Source organism: Psammomys obesus, unplaced genomic scaffold (assembly GCF_907164565.1).
Source record: "Psammomys obesus unplaced genomic scaffold, mPsaObe1.curated_primary_1811, whole genome shotgun sequence".
In the NCBI taxonomy this organism is placed as follows: Eukaryota; Metazoa; Chordata; class Mammalia; order Rodentia; family Muridae; genus Psammomys; species Psammomys obesus.
The window spans coordinates 50,376,476-50,389,695 of NW_026585504.1; positions in this window are offsets into that span (position 1 = coordinate 50,376,476).

The following is a 13,220-nucleotide window of genomic DNA, read 5'->3' on the forward strand; positions in this document are numbered from 1 at the left end:
GTGTGTGTGTGTGTGTGTGTGTGTGTGTGTGTGTGTGTGTGTGTGTGCACAGCTGAATCTCTTTGGACACTCATTATCTATCTGAGAGTCTAGAATGTAATAGGATCTTACTGAATAGCTGCTAAAAGTTTTTTTTTTTTTTCAAAGTAGGTTGAACAAGTAGCAAAGGGATTTTAGAAGTAGATCAAGTTACTCTTGCTTTGTAGAAAAGAAGGCATAAAGAGAATAAAAGATCTGGCATAATAGTTTTCTCAGGAGTTCTCCATGCCCTTGGGCTCTTAAGCAGACTCTATCCTTCTTGTCTTACTCATCAGTAGCAAGACAGATGTGCCACACCACCTGACAGCATCAAACTTTCATTCCTCAAGAAAATGTTAAGAGGACAAAAAGAAAGTTGTCTGCACACTCTTGGGTGTTGGGCCCATCTTTTAGCAAGCTCTGCTTGACCAGCACTGCACTGCAGAAGGTTACCTTTGAATGTCAGAAAGTAACAGGTACAAAGAATTGACATATAGGGCAGCTCTTTAAAGATTGATTTCCTTTGTATGACAAGAACCTGCTTGAAAAACAAAAATCTCCTCAGAAGACGACTTTTGCAAACTCTGTGTCTGTATCCCCATTGTTTCTAAAACAAATAGTCAGAGATAATTTTCTCTGAGGTGTAGTCATGTTCAAATAGCTCAGCTATGATGAGGCTTCCGGTCAAAATAGCCACAGTATTTCAAAATGCACTTTGTAAATGGAGACATAGTTCAGTTGGTAGAGTACCTGTTACATGCATAAAGCTCTGCGTTCCACCCCTAGTACTTCAAAATTGAGCATGGTGCCCACCTTTAATTTCAGTCTTCAGTACATAAAGGCAGGGGACCAGTAATTTAGGATTTTCTTCTGCTACACAGTGAGTTTGAGGTCGTGCTACAGGCCTGTCACAATAAATGAAAGAGAGGCAATCACTTTTACTCTTTCATTGAAGAAAATCATTCAAGTACAGGTGAAAGATAGCAAGATAGCATTATAATTGAAATAAACTCCCATACTAAAACATAAATTGAACCCATTCATTAAGAATGGGACTCAAGTGCTTATTATTACAAGTTGTGAAAGCCCTAGATTTAAAATTTACAAGTCATAAAGAATAGGATCCAAGTTATCCAGGTGCATAAAACATGCTGGGATCAGCATTCCAGTTTGCTTAGTTATTGTCCCCTGAATCAGCATCAGTTTTACCCAGACACACCTACTTAAGCCTTGAGAAAACTGTAATGTCATAATGCTTTACACATATTATTTCCTAAGTACACATTCAGACACCCTTTCACACCAACAAGACATTTGCTGTCATTTCCACCCCCTTGGGCATGCTGAGTTCCCAAAGCTCAAACAACCTGAGCAATGACTCAGAGCTGATGAGAGTTTACAAAGGATTTGATTCCCAACTGTCCAACTGTAAAATTTGCACAACTGATATCATAAAATATTGTCTCTAACTCTGAGTACTTCAAGAATGACGTCCCCTTATTTCTGCAAGTTCAGTGAAGCCTCTTAGAAGGAATGGGAATTTGATGTAAGGCTGAACTGGCCTTATGGGCAGTACAACAGAGCTCCATCAGCTCAGCATGTGGCTGGAACTTCCTGTTCCTTCATACACATGGAAGCCCAGGCAAGTCAGTTGGGGAGTCAACATCTTCTAAATGGAGATGTGCGCTTTGACTTTGGCCTCTGCTCACAGACAATCCTTACTAACTACTTTTAGATTCTTGTAAATTAATTGGTAGTGATAAAATGAAACTTGGCTTTATGTTCATATCATGGCTTAAGAGAGTGTTTTACAGTTGAAATTTTAGACATTCCTAAAAATTTTATGTAGGAGGATTGCCTTTCAACAAGGTCTTTTAAAATTGGTATCTCAAATATTTTTTAACAGTTCCTGAGTTCTGGATTTATAAAATTTCTTTGCCCTTTATTTCTCCAACTTCCTCTTATCTATCACACTTGTATTTTAATTGAAAAAAGTTAATAATGTGTTATATATAGCCATAGATACTTATATGCATAAAATAATATGCACATTAACTGGATCTGATATGTGCATTTTATTTCTACTATATATTTATATGCATATGTGAATATTTATAAAACATACAGAGGGAGGGAAAGAGGAGAGAGCAGTAAAGAGGGAGAGAGAAAAAGAGACAGAAAGAAAGACTGAGAGAAATTTCTAAATATGTAAGTTTATTTTATTTTTCTGATCCCCAATAAATTTGAATGTTTACCTCCTCTGCTGCCTTCCCCATGTGTGTGTGTTTGTGTGTGTGAGTGTGAGATGAGACTGTGTAAGTATGAATAAGTGGGGTCCAGAATCTGTGTGTGGAGATCAGATAACCCCTTAGGGTATCCATCCCCACCATGACCTTGTTTGAGACTGAATTTCTTGTTCTATTTTGCACATACAAGTCTGGCTGGCCCAGGAGCACTATGGGATTCTCCTGTCTCTGTCATCTTCCAGTACAATCAGTGGGGCTCTACATCCGCAGTGCTCTGTTCAGCTTTATCAGCTGTGCCATCTCCCCAGCACTAACTGTGTATTTAAAAGTTGCTCATGCACACATGGGCTTGATGTCCATTCCCGATTCATATTGCCCCACTGTTAGATACAGAGTGTGCTATGGGTCCCCTGGGAAGTTCGATTTTGTTTGAGGTCTCAACAGTAATCAGCATCTAATGCACATATAATGACAAATTACATATGGGAATAAAGTCTATGCTATGGAGAAAAACAAGTATTGATCTCTTGTCTATAACTCTCCAAGAAAATTACTTATAGCATGGCTGGGAGGATGGCTAGGATAAAAGTGCCAGCTGAGCAAACCTGAAGACTGAAGTTATGATCCCAGCATCTATATGACAAACTATTCATCCTCCAAATGCCTGTCACTCACACTCCAAAAGACCTGATGTGCTTTGCTGGTCTCTGCAGGTGGACAGACACATGCATCCCACATGTGAACACACACAAATACATAAAAAAAAACCCAAACAGATAAAGACAAAAATAAGTATTTTTAAAAAGAAAAAATTACTTATGGCATGAAGTATACAAAATTAAACCCATGCTATGGATCAGAATTTTCTTAATACAATGCCACTTTTAGGGACTGCAGAGAAATTTCTATTTGTGGATCTTAATTAAGAATATTATTTAGTACTTTCTATATTAGTTTCACAAACTTTGGCTAAGAATTTTTCTGCCCTCCTCCCTTCAGTAGCTTCTGCTCAGTGTGTTAATGAAGTGTGGCAACAAAAAATAGCTCCTTCAGGACAGTAAAAATTCTTGTCCCCAGGCAAACACAGAAAGCAGTCAGTCCCTGAGACCTGACTGAGTTCCTCAGTTCCTGAGGCCTCTGCTCACAGGGTGAATTTTGGTATCGATTGCAGCAATGTTCGCTTTCAGAGTTCTTGGGAAAGCATATTAATTATGTGATCCAGCCACTTACTTCATCCCACGCTCCGTCACTGTGTTGAAACTGAGGTGTGTGCAGACACTATTTTATGAGAAACTTAACCGTCCTTTTTGTGGTCATGTGCAGCAGAAACAAACACTTTGTATCCGGGTTCAAAATCTATCAAATTTTAGGGCAAGTGGAGCTTTCTGTTAGCATTTAATATACAAAAGAGCTTACCAGAAAAATGAATGCAGTGAGGGGAACTGAGAACATCATAGTTATTTAATGTTGGAAAGGAAAACAAAATCACCTATCAGGAAGATTGTTTACACAGGGATAAGCGCCAATTAAAGAAAATATGCCATTGACTTGAGCTGTGTTTGTGATGCCTTTGCTTTCAATGTTCTGTTTTAACGATGTGCCCACAGAAATATGAGAAAGAGCAATGAAATAATAAAATTCTTTGATAACATTTAATGGGTAAAATAATTATCTTTCGACACTTAGTCTTAAGTAGACACTTATGTGTATTAATACATTCCTGCAAAAGCACGTTATAAAAATATTTCTTCTTAAATAAAATAACTCACAGGATTAATGGAAAATATTCTTCTTTGGAGAAATGTCTGTATGTGTGTGAAAAATGTGTGCGTGTGTATGTTTCTGTGTATGTGTGCCTGCATGCATCTGGGCATGTGTATACATGTATTGGTGTGTCTGTTTGTGTGTTTGGGTGCACACACATTCAATGAAGCCAAAATGCCTATCTTGGTGGGTATTCTAGTTTGCTTCTCCATTGCTGTGATTAAATAACATGATCAAACCAAGTCATAGAAGACAGAGTCTCTCTTTGTTTTTGATTCCAGAGGGATAGAGTCTGTAATGTCAGGGAAGGCATTGCATGATGGCAGGAGCTGGAAGCTAGTTGATCACATTTTTTTCTATCACACAGAAGAGACAGAAAAAAAAAATCATAGGAAGTGGGGCAAAGAAGCAACCCCATAATACCCACTCACATTGACATACTTCCTCCAGCAAAGCCTAACCTCACAAAGATCCCATAACCTGTCCAAGCAGCGCTGCCATGTTGACCATGTGTTGACACACATGACACCACGGGGTACATCTGTCTTTCAAGCCACCACATTTCTATAGTGACAAGGTTGAGAGTAGCCTGAAAGTTTTACTACTTGCAGGTAAAAAGCAGGCTTTATGAGAAAAAGTTCTTCCCATATCCGGGCTCACAATGTACACAGTGGCACATGCGCAACATGAGTAGAGAGGCTTGGAAAGCTACAAAATCATAAGGAAGAGCGTAAGGTGTGCAAAATTAGGTGCAAGTAATTGTGAAAAGACACAGAAAAGCAATATTCCTAGTGGGAATATCTTCATCCTTTGTCTTTCTTATTTCTTATTTTAGAAGGAGATAAAACAACAACAAGAAAAACCAAGACACATTGAATCTGGGGTGCTACAGGAACAAAAAGTGTCCTAAAATGCACCTGAGGGTGTCATATGCAGATTTCCATCAGGCCACAATGTTTGCACATATAGAACAATGCCTGTGGATATCACCACCATCATCTTAATGAGGCAGAACAAGCAGAAACTGTAATACTGCTAATTTGGAAACCTACAAGAAGTTCAAGTGCCAGGAAAATCCAAGATTGGCAGCACGTTCAGAACCACATTTCCAAGTCTACAGTAATTTCTACAGAGACATGGTTATATGAAATTCCTGCAAGATTCACTTATTGGTATTCAGTGAACGCACACACACATACTCTCACACACGTCCCCGTACACACACAAAAAGACACACAGTGCATATATATGTGTGTGTGTGTGTGTATATATATATATGAAAAGAGATGGAGTAAGAATCAGTGAGAAAAAATGCTTTTATAAGCATTCCAGAATAAAATTCTCAATTGGGAAATTTGCTCATTGACAATATAACTGCCCTGAAACTTCTGGATCCTGGTTGTGCAGACAGCAAATTAAAAGTAGACTCTGCTGCACTACCGGCCTTGGTATAATGATTACATTCTTGATTATAAGAAGCTCACTAAATGGCATACCAAGCAAAGCTGACTCTGGACCCGCATACACCATTTAAGCAAGAAAGCATATCATCAATATTTGCTGGTATTTAACAGAGGGCATCTGCAGTTCTTGCTTCAGCAGATCAAGAAGCAGGAGATGACGAGGCAGCCTATCTGCACAAACAGTGTGGGACCCAAACAAACTATTTACCTTACTTGGGAAGACCCTACCCTCTACATAGAAGGGAAGATGAAGTGAAATCTGGGGAAACAGGGATATTAATGAGCCTTTCTATACATAAGAGCACTGAAGGGAATGTGGCCACCAACTCTTCTGAAAGGAAAATGTAGTTGGACTTGTATTCTTCAATATTTAGGGCCACACATACTCTTGAATCTAACAGTTCTGACATTTTGTTACACAAATAATGTTCCATGGTTCATTAGGCAGAACTCCTGGAGGAACAGCATTGATAGAATGAATGTGTATTTTATGCATGCGTGTCATGGCATGCATGTGGAAGTCAAAAGATGATTTGCAGAAGTTGGTTTTCTCCTTCCAAATGTAGATCCTGGAGAACAAACTCTAGAGCCACCATCCTTGTCAACAAGGGTGTTTATCTCCCGAGCCATCTAGCTGCCCTTAGATATGTGTTATAAAGGAGAATTAGATAGCCTGGATTACATGATAGTGTCTTCATAGTCCAAAAATATTATCTTCACTGTAGAGAAGCTGAGATCCTGTAGCCAATTGGTGCGTGGCAGGAGATGCATCAGAGTATCAATCTACCCTGAGGTCTTGAAGAGTTTCCAGGCAGCTACCAGAATTCAGCCCATACTGGAAGGCTAAGAATCTGGATTCTGGGGTCAGTTAAGGACAAGGATGGCAGTGGCTACAGCATCAATAATGGGATAAACACACTCTGCCAGAAGATGAAAACTGGTGGGTAAGCAGCACTTCTTTTTCTCAGAAGTCTGTCTTCTGGGCCATCACTGCAAGATGCTGGCCACTCTGAAGAAGGTGCTTTTCCCCTATTTAACCTTTCCAAGAAATGTCACCATCATCCACATTAACCATCCCAAACTATATAATAATTCAAGTACTTTTTGTAAAGCATTTCTAATCAAAGATATAATATTATATGACATGATTTTAATGGAGCAAGCAGAAGGGAATAAATTAAAATTATAAGATAAATCACATCATATACACACACATGTACACACATGTGCAGGTGCACACAGGAGAAAGCCATTAATTATAAAAACATATTGTAATATGTAGAGGAAGTTGCTAGGCAGAAGCTTGAAAATACAGTTCTCTTATTCCTACATTGGATATGAAATCTGTAAAAAGTGCATATGAGGATCTATTGACAGTGACAGTGAGTGTGTATGAAGCCCTGGGTTCTATTCCTAGAAGCCTAAAACCTGAGTGTGGTGGCAAATACTTTCCATCTCTAACATGTGAGGTAGAGGCAGGAAGATCGAATGTTGAAGTTCATTCTCACAAAGCCAATTCAAAGCCAGCCGAAGATACTTAAAACCTGTTCTTAAAACAAACATAAATACACCCATACACAAACACCCACACACACACACAGAGGGAGGGAGAGAGAGAAGAGAGAGAGAGAAATATGTAGAGGAATTTTTACTCTGAACATGGCTGCTCTAGCAAGAGATACCATCCAAAGACCATCTAGATCTGTGTGATCTCCCTAGAATACAGGCATGCCCCTAATCTTAACAAATGGAGTTAAGAGGATCTCTAAGTTCAAGTCCAGCATGATATAGAACAATTTCAGGTAAAGAAAAGCGTAGGTTCAGCCCTGGTGTTTTATGCCTTTAATCCCAGTACTCTGGAGATAGGCATACAGGTTTGAAGTCTAGTAAATTCGGTTGAAGGTTGAGTCAGTGAGTTAAAAGGCAATGCAGTGCAGCTGAATTCGTAGCAGGTCAGTTGGTGTAATCCAGAGGCAGTTTCTTCCAGAGAGTTTTATAGAGACCAGCTGATGAAAGAACAAACTAGACCCACAGGTGAAGACAGAAGGAGCCAGAGAATGAGAAGGAGCCAGAAGATTAGAACATATTGCCAAAGTTAATATGATGGCAAGCAGAGCTATTCAGTAAGGAACTGAAAGAAACTAGATTGAATCAGGCATCTTGGATAGCAGTTTGAGTTGAACGAGCTAGGAAGAGGTCAGAAAAAATTAGAAAGGGTGAGCTTATTCAGCAGTAAGTCTTGGAGTCTGAAAACATTCTAGGCATAGATTAGATTGCACAGAAGGATAGAAGCTTCCAGGTCTAGGTCTAGGTTAGCAGACAGAGCCAGTAAGCCTCCAAAATGACAATTAAATCGGGAGAATAAAAGTTACTTTAACAAAAATGGATGGCTTCAAGGCTCAAGTCCATCATCTAGCTCCTTGTATCCACTTTCTGCTTAAGGTATCAGGGTCCAATCATGCACTTGAAACATGGTTAGCAACCCTAAACAAACCCCTTTTTATGTTAATTAAATTCATTCCCATACATTCATATATTCATCAATATTTTTTAGTTTATTTCCAGTTTAGCCTAGTCATTGGAACAGAGTTAAAACAAAGTGACCATTTTACTTTTTCATGGTGTGAACAGTGTAAACATGATTGCCTCTGTTATCTCTTCTACAAGGAGCCTGTAAGGAAATTGCCCTGTGGGAAGTGGACCTGGTAAATCAATGCAGAGCTTATCATTTATGCGCAGATGCAATGCTGCTGCTGCCCTGGCTGTAGGCACTCTAACCTCCTGGGATACTTGCAGAGGTTAATTAGCCCACAGTTGGCCATAATTAAGAGCAAAGTGTGACCCAAACTAAAATCTCAAGAATCTTGACAGGAAACATATGGGAAAGTGGAACTGTAGGCTTGAGCAAGTGCGTGTTTAACTAAAATGCAGGCATAGAAAACTTCGCAAAGTATTAGTTTAGATAGAGTGGTGGTGAAGGTAGAGTCACTGAGAATAGACAACCAGGAACACCAGTTGCAAGGAACTGTGCCAAGAAGGGCATCAATTCTTGGGGAACATTCCTCTCAAAAGAACCAGGTTATGCTGTACAGTGTACAGGCTTTTCAGTCTGGCTTTGGTATCAAAGGCTTTCAAAGGAATTACAATGAAAAGGAAGGCCATCCACCTACTTCTTTAGAGAGAGAACAATAATAAAAGCTATTGACAGTAGCAACTCCTTAATCACTTGCTATGTGCTTTCTCATTGTTAAATGCCTTATTACATCTCCATGGCAATAACAAAAAGTAGATGTGATGAACTTCATGTAGGTAAGAATACCAAAGAACCCCACATTAGCTGTCTTGTGGCTATGACACAATAAAAAATGACAAAAGCAGCTTTAAGAAGGAGTGGTTGAATCAGACTTAAAGTTGCAGGGGTCAGTCCACCATGAAGAGGGAAGCCAGGAGCAGGGTGTGAGGCAGCTGGTCACATTACTTTGCAGTCAGGAAGCGTAGAATGGTCATGCTGGTCCTCAGCTTGTTTTATTTTCCTTTTTTCATTTATTCTGGGTCGATAACCCATGGGATAGTGCTCCCTATATTTAAAAGGGCTGTTTCCTGTTCACATTTTTCTGGAAGAATGTTAATAGATATACCTAATTCCACAATGATTCTAATAGACACCCAGCTGACTATCAAGATGAAAACCACAGGAAAAACCCTTATGCATCAGTGGATCAAACTAAGCTCAGAACAATGTCTTAGGCTTTCATTCCTTCCTTGCTGGATTTAATATTGCTCTTACTATAATTTTCCAAGGGAACAGATAGGTTTATCAGCATCTGTCTCCTTTTAAGTCAGTTTATTTCTTTTCCAGAAATGTAGCATTCAGGCAAAGAAAGAAAACTATAAGCCGCAGAGAAGATTAGGTTCCATCTCTCAGAAAGTTGAAGAATTTGAACGCATCTCATTTCATAGAGACTAATTTTCAAAAAGAGAAGAGCACACATCTTCAGAATTGAGTTTAGATGCAAGACCTTATTTCACAACACTTGGTGGAAATATTCACCTTGTCAACCTTATCTTCTGGTTCTCTGCTTTTCTGCTTTTTGTTGCTGTATTTGTATTATTGTCTAATTGCTGTATTCAGTATTCATGTCTAATTTAATTTCTAGTGAATTTCATTAGAAATAATAAAACCAGTTGTATGCTGTAAGAGTTTTTTTATAATTACGTTTATTTATTTTTATTAATTACACTTTATTCACTTTGTATCCTCCCATAAGGCCCTCCCTTCTCCCCTCCCGGTTTTTTCTTTTATCCCTGTTCTCCCATAATAATGACTCAATTATTATTTTACAAATACCTAGGCCATTTAGCTAGGTCTTCTCTGACTAGCTCATAACTTAAAATAACTCATTTGTGCTAATTTACATTCTGCCACATGGCTGGTTACCTGAGCTCAGGCACCATTCTTCCATCATCTTTACAGATTTCAGGGTGAATACTGCACTCTTGGCTCCACCCTAGAATCCCTTCTTTTCTTTTTCATTTTCAATCATAAATTTTCCTGAAAATTTTTAAAAGTATTTTGTTTTAAGAATGTACAGAAAGTGATTATGATTACAAAAATAAGGGTTGCCAACCTGGCAATATTCTTAAATGTCAATGTGTCCATCTCAGTCAAATCATCCCCTTTTGCCTTCACTGTTAAGCAATGTAAAATAGCATTATTTAAAGTCCAAAAGCTCTGAATCATGTGTCTTTATTTTTGTGTGTTTTTTTCCTTTAAACTATCAGATGTAAAGTAATTATATCTATGGTGTTTTATATTTGGTTCCCTTTGTATTCAGCATAAAAGTATAATTTATTGCCTGATCAAAAGGTCCATTCCCTTTTGTGTATGATCTCTGCTTCTTGTTCTATGCTTTGACCAAGCTCCCATCTTTCAGCTTACAGAGATGTTTTCAGTTTTCTACCGGTAACTTGGAATTTCCTCTCACAATTTTGACTCTTCCTCTGCTTTAGGAAGTTATAAAGTGTTGGCTACTAAGATCAGCTCCTCTCTGACCCTTTAGTTCTAGTCCATCAAGGTGACCTTTCCCCTTTAGGTATGTTTTTGGTCAAGAGAGCAACTAGTTCAGTTGCCTGCTTTTCATATATATGTGTGTGTGTGTTTTTATAAGTGTACTTAATATTATGTGCACACAAAATTGTGTACAATATAACATTGAAAATGATTGTGAATGAAGAACAGCAATTGGAGTTTGAGACAGCTGATCACATTGTGTCTCCATTTAGGCAGCAGAGAGAGATGAATGCTGGTGTTGGTTTCCTGTCTCTTTCTTGTCATTCTTAAACCAAAGCACCTTGAGTGGTACCAACCACATTTAAAAAGAGCCCTTCCACTTCAACTCATCCAGCCCCCTCTCAAACATGTTCAGAAGTTTGTATCCTGTGTAATTCTGGTATTCTGTCCATTTTTGGTACATTATTTTGTGTAAAATCATGAAAAATAGATTTATAATTAAATTAGAATAAAGCAAAACTTAAAATAAAGCCCAAACTATCTTCCTGCTTAATCTACTCTTGGTTATTTTCAGTATCTAGGTTACACACTGGGTGATAACAGAAAATTAATCATCCTGCAGGCAGTTAACTATTTTCGGTGTCTGTGTGGCTGTGTGTTGTATGCATGTGGGTGGCTGTGAGTTTGTGTTGCATGCATGTGACTGTGTGTCTGGGCCCTCCTGTGCATGTGTTTGTGGAGTCCTAAGGAGCATTTCAATGGTTTTCCTTTATTGTTGTTCTTTGTTCTTTTGACATATTGAGCTAGAAACTCTGATAGGGTTGGAAGAACTGGCCAAGAAGATCCCAGGATTCAGGGGTTATAGGTATGTAGCCATGTGCTATGCCTGTCTAGTGTGAAGACACTAGTCATTCACACCCAGTTCTTCCGGATTTCACCCACTGGGCTGTCTCCCAAATCCTGAGTGGTCAATGTTTGCTTAAGTCTTGATAACACACTGTAGATATCCTCATCTTTGTTTACACTCACTTTTAATCTACCCTAACTTTAAAAAAAAAAATTGCCATGCAAATCTACAAGTGGATCCTGTAAGACAAACCTAATGAGCAGGAAAAGAAACTAGCGTCTATGTAACCAGATCTTGAGAACTTATTTTGTGAAGCACAGTTGATATTTCTGGGTTTGTAGTCTGTAAAGAAAAAGTAGTTTGAAATAAGGCTAGTTTAGACCATATAACTAATTAGATTACAAAAAGAGAGAGAAAGAAGAATATACCTATTTAAATATTTATGGAGAAATGGATACATCATCAAATGAAAATAAAAAAGAACTGAGCTTAGTACACTTTAATAGAGGAAATGAGGAAAGACTGTGTATGCACCTTTTGGCAGCATGGTCTCCGGAATAAACAAACAGGGACATTTAAATAAATATACTGCAGTGTTTAAGACTTCATTTCTTTTCCAATACTTGCAATTACATAGTCGAACATCCTGGCTGGAAGTCATAGCTTGCTCTGGTAATCTAGGATTTCACTATGAGGGCAGCATGGTGTCAGCAAAGCAGAAAACCTGGTTTCCTTCTTGCTGTGAGCAGAGCAGCAGTGAACATGGCTGTGCAAATATGTCTGTAGTAAGATAATCTTGGGGTCATGCCTAAAAGAGGTAAAGTTTTTCAGAAACTTCCATACTGACTGCCCATGTGGCTGCCCTGCTTTACACTCTCACCCAAAATGTGCATAGCTTTCACTTTCCCTAAGTTTTCCCCCCCTTGTTACTTGAGGCTGCATCTGTGTCTGAGGAGCTGCTGGCAGTTGATGGCTGCTGAGAGAGGAAGAGTCACTGTTCTTTGGTGGGGCACAGAGGGGCCACTATTATGTATCCCATGGACCATGGACATATGGACAACACTAACTGAACTCAGGTGGGTTATAAAAAATAAATGTGATGAAGTGGGAACACATCTGTGTTGGAGGATCCCAAGGAATTTGGAGATGGTACAGGGGTGGGTATGAACAAAGCACATTGATTACATGTATTGAAATTTCACACAATAGATAAAAATTGTAACCTAAATGGAAATCTATGTTAATTCTGTTGTAGGATAGAACCAAAATTCTTGCAAGTGTGGACATCATTTCTGTCTTGAATAGTCTTCCTTGGCTAGGTATATGGTTCATGATTCAGCATAGATGATGCAATATTCTTTCCAAGATGTTTATTAAAACCACACAAGCTACCATCTGCCTTCACTCAATACTCCTTCACACACTGGATCATTCATACATCTTTAGTGTGTACCAAATAGCCAATGAATATAGAGATATGGAAGACCCTGGAGGCTTCACCGTGGACTTGGGAAGGTAGAATAAAGAAGCCAATAAAATAGCGGCATCATGAGGGTAACCACATATGCCTCAAGGTGTTCTCTACCTAATTAAAAAAACAAAACAAAAAGAAAACAAAGTTTCATGAGGAAGTATGAAATGACTAACATTTTAATTCTTTTATATTTATTTTAATATTAAACTTCATTCATTTATATATTTTACTTGAATGAGTGTGTCTGTATGCATGTGTGTGCATTTGCCTATGCAGGTACATGGGGCAGCCACAGGATCACGTCCAGTGTTTTTCTTAGCTCAGGTCTTGGAGCTCACTGTTGTCTAGACTGGCTGGAAGCCCTGAAGTTCCATCCATCCCCACCACAACCATTGCT